This window comes from Cynara cardunculus (genome assembly GCF_001531365.2).
Source record: "Cynara cardunculus var. scolymus isolate 2C chromosome LG 13, CcrdV1, whole genome shotgun sequence".
NCBI lineage: Eukaryota > Viridiplantae > Streptophyta > Magnoliopsida > Asterales > Asteraceae > Cynara > Cynara cardunculus.
The window spans coordinates 21133323-21138349 of record NC_037540.1 but is presented as its reverse complement, the minus strand read 5'-3'; positions in this window follow the sequence as shown (position 1 = coordinate 21138349).

Below are 5027 nucleotides of genomic sequence, written 5' to 3'. Positions count from 1 at the left end.
CGCATCCCAACCCCAACTTTGAAGCATCATTGTAAACTACAAAGTTTTCAGATCCATCTGGTAGAGTCAACACCGACGCGCTGCAAAGGTGATCTTTTAATAGTTGAAAAGCTTCTTGTTGTTCTTTTTCCCACTGGAATTTAATGTTCTTCCGAGTCAATTTAGTCAATGGCATAGCTATTTTGGAAAAGTCCTAGATGCACTTACAGTAATAGCCTGCCAATCCCAAAAAACTTCAGACTTCGGAAGGATTTTTGGGAGCTTCCCATCTTGCATCTGCTTCTATTTTCGCTGGATCTACTTTTACCCCTGTTTTTGAAATGACATGACCCAGGAATTGAACTTCTCTCAAACAGAACTCACATATAGACAACTTTGCATAAAACTTTTCTTTTCTCAACAATTCTAATATCAGACGAAGATGTTCCGCGTGCTCTTTTTCAGTCTTAGAGTATATAAGAATATCATCAATAAATACAATGACGAATTTATCAAGATATTCCTTACATACCCTATTCATTAAATCCCTAAAGGTTGCGGGAGCATTAGTTAAGCCAAATGGCATAACTAAGAATTCGTGATGCCCGTACCTAGTTTTGAATGATGTTGTAACGATATCTTCTTCCCTGACTTTGAGCTGATGATACCCCGACCTTAAATCAATTTTGGAGAAATAACTTGCTCCCACCAATTGATCAAATAAATCATCAATTCTTGGCAAAGGATATTTGTTTTTAGTTGTCAATTTATTCAGTTCACGATAGTCTATACACATTCGCATAGACCCATCTTTCTTCTTGACAAATAAGATCGGAGCACCCCAAGGTGAAGTGTTGGGTCTAATAAATCCTTTGTTAGTTAAATCTTTCAACTGTGCAACTAATTCCTTAAATTCAGATGGAGTTAATGTAATATTTGGGTTGCGAGTTTTGAACTAAGATTTTGAAATACATATATATATATATATATATGAATATATGAATGTGTATTAATATATAGGGTTGGGTTCACATGAGACCAAAGGTTTTTCGTGAGACCCGTAAGACCAATTCATGTTCATTGATCAACTTTATATAATAACGATCTAATGGTTAAAACTTACAAGGTGGCAATTTTGTAATTATTAACAAGTCTCGTGGCGTTTATGAATGTTCGGATCTGACGGCTGTAAATCTAATCCAACGGTTGAGAATTGGTCTTACGGGTCTCACGAAAAAACATTGGTCTCACATGATCCCAAGTCTTAATATATATATATATATATAATATTAGTATATGAGTAGGATGTGTGAGTATGGGTGATGAAGTCGGGATAGCCGACTTTTGAAGGGCGGCCATACACTTGCTATAAATAGCAAGTGTATGTAAAAAGAAAAGGATTCTGGTTTTGAGAATTTTTCTGCATATTGAGAGAAAAGACTGAAGATAAATCACAGGCTTAATTCGATCATCATTCTAAAGTGAGTGTATACCGCTTTAAAGTATTGGTTATTACTTCTTAAACTTCTAGAATATGCTATTTATGAACTGCATTTCATAAACATTTGGTTAAGTCCTTAAACCGGACAAGGAGTGTCCGGAGTTCTCCTTAAATCAGACAAGGGTGACCGGATATTTCCTAAACCTGTCAAGTGTTATCCGGATATCTTCTTAAACCGCCCAAGTGTTGTCCGGTTTAGAGCTAAACCGTTCAAGCCGTGTCCGGATTATCACATTTTGTTCTAAGTCTTTGTCCGGACTTGATATATGGACAGTGATGACTGGATTCCTTATCCAGTTAAAATTCATTAAAGTTACTTTCCGCGAGAGGGATGTAATGGCGGTGTAACCGTGAGAGAGATGAAATGGCGGTGTAACCGCGAGAGATGAAATGGCGGTGTAACCGCGAGAGAGATGTAATGGCGGTGTAACCGCAAGAGAGATGAAATGACGGTGTAACCGCGAGAGAGATGAAATGGAGGTGTAACCACGAGAAAGATGAAAAGATATGTGATAGATATAGATAAAATAGTTTGTGATGTACAGGTTTGATTCTAAACTGCTAGTTTACAAAGTATGTTATTGGTATGAGTTATATACACTCACTAGACCTTTTGGGTCTAACGCTCGGTTGTTGGACTAACCGGTTTTGCAAGTCATCATACCTCGCAGGATAAAGGAAAGGGAAAAGTTTAGTGTTGTTGACATTTGTTTACTCATAAATGTATTAAAGTTTTTGTTAGTCTGTGTTTTGTAACAATACTATATTTAGTTTTATGAGTATATGTTTGTGGATTATCTATATATGGAAATTGTGGGTTGTTACAGCTAACCGGTATGGCGCCTTTGCTACTGGTGCAGCTCCTGGTACAAGATCAATTCGGAATTTGATAACTCTGTCTGGTGGTAATCCAGGTAAGTCTTCTGGAAAAAATTCTGAATATTCACTAACAATCGGAATCGATTCCTCTTTTCTCTTTTCTTTCTTCATATCAATTACGTATGCCAAACATCCTGACACCTTTTGTTAATGCTTTTCTGAGCTTTCATTACTATCAAAATACTGGTATGGTGATTCTAACGATCACCATAAATAACAATTGTTCTTTGGTCTGCCAGAGTAATTTTGATCATTTTCTGATTACAAACAATACTGGCCTGATACTTTGCCAACCAATCCATACCCACTACCACATCAAATTCCTTCATCGGCATAGGAAATAACCGAATCGGAAGTTCACAACTCTCAATTACAATATTACAGTTATTGAACACACTTGTAACTGTTTCCTGACTATTAGCAGTATCAACTATTAATTCATTATCAAGTATCACAGAATTCAAACATGCAGTTTAAGCAAATAATGGTGATACAAACGAAAAGTTTGAACCAAAGTCAAATAACGCCTTAGCACGTATTGAATTCAGAAGGAATGTACCTGTTACTACATCCGGTGATGCTTCTGCCTCGTTCTTAGTCATCTGGAAGGACCGTCCCCGCTCCCCTCCTTGCCTTCCTCTATTCACAGTAGGTCTTCCTCGAGTACTCGATGCATTACTCCCCATTGTCAGCTGTGGAGTTCTTAATAATGGACAATTCGATTGAATGTGATCCGGTGAATTGCAGTTAAAACACCTTCCATTACCTGGGCAACTTCTGGACAGATGGCCTACTTCACCACACTTATAACACTTTCTTGGGTCTGTCTTACACTCGCCCTGATGTATCTGTCGGCACTGCGTGTAAACTTTCTCACCGACCTTCTGCTCAGATTTGTTATCATATCTTACCATTTTCGGTCCTCGAAAAGATGAAGGCCCCTCCCACCATCTCTTTTCTACAACTTTTCCTTCTGGCTGTCGGTTCTTATTTCGTTCGGTCACCTCGGCCGCATCTACCGTCAATGAAAAGGTATTGGGGTTCATAGCAATAACAAACTCTCTGATTGAGGGTTTTAATCCCCAAATGTACCTTTCTATCTTCCTGGATTCTGTTGAAACATAGTGTTCAGCAAATCGAGAGTATTCAATAAATTTCTCAGTATTCTCCCAAACTGTTCCATTTCCTTGTTCCAGCATCAAGAAATCTTCTACCATTTGTCTCACTGCAGTTTTAGGACAAAACTGATTCTTGAATCGTTCCACAAATTCTGGCCAAGACAATGTCTGTAAAACATCTGTTTTGGCTGGCGATTCAACTTCCCACCAGAATAAAGCATTTTAATTCAGAACTGAAAGAACAAATCGAACTTTATCTGTTTCCAGACACCGAATGGTGTTTAACATAAATTCCATTTCTTTGATCCAGCACACAACTTTCACTGGATATCTTTCTCCAAAAAATGTTGGTGGCTTGCATGCAAGAAACATTTTAATATCTCCCTCCTTGTTGTGAGTAGCCGGTACCGAGGGACGAACTTCTATTCTCTCTGTTTCTACCCTGGCTGGTATTCCCATGATAGAAGTCAAAGTTTCCTGTAACTTCCCTATTTCTTCAGCCAACACGTCCCTGGTTACATATTCAGGATGCGGCACCGATCTCTCCTGAACATTCCCAGAATGGGATTCTTCAGGTTCAGAATGAATTCCAATTTGACCCCTTCCATGAGACTAGTTTCTTCCTCTGCCTCTTTCCCTTGGTCTTCCTCGACCTCTATTTCGGGACGTGCTAGTCGGAAGATTAACGGGTGATTCTTCCCTTTCCTCGGATTCTTGACGAGCCACTATTTCAGATCTTCGGGTTCGGCTAGACATCTGCAGATTTTAGTGTTAATAATCACGTATTCACATTCCCAAATATAATGAATTATTCAAGTTCAGATGTGTACCTGTAAATTCATAATTACACTAGCCAGATGTAATTAAAATTTACCTTACACACTGTTCTTTCAACCCATCATATTTATTTCCAATAGTGCTAGCCATGTCCGGGACCCTTAACATGCAATAAAACAGTTTAAGTCTAGGTATCATGCTGTTAAATACCTAAATCCCTTAAACTCAGGCTTTGATACCACTTTTTGTAACACCCCATACCACACATTGCATGTAACATATACTTCATACGGTAGAAATACATGTTTATACACTACTTAGGTCCCGTAGTACAAGAATTTATCATACATAATACATTTCTCAAAAATTCAAAATACATTTCTTGTACTAATTCATCGTTCATCAATCAAAACTACACATCATAAACAATTCTTCATGTATATGCATTTAGAAAAATATCACATTTTCCCCTTCCCTTTACCATCTATACCTCTTGCAATACATAGTTAAAAATCACAAAACGAGGGTTAGACCGAAAGGTTTAGTGAGTTACCCCATTTATGTTATTGCAGGGTGAAAATCACCAAAACTTTGTACAAAATAACCTTTATATATATATATATATATATATATATATCAAATAAGAACATATTACCAATACCTTTCCACTTTTCAAGCCAAGCATTCAGCTATTCAGATAACATATTTCAAACCTTTATAGGTTTGAACCAACCAGGTTTCATATAATGCCACTTTTAAACCTTTTCCACTAA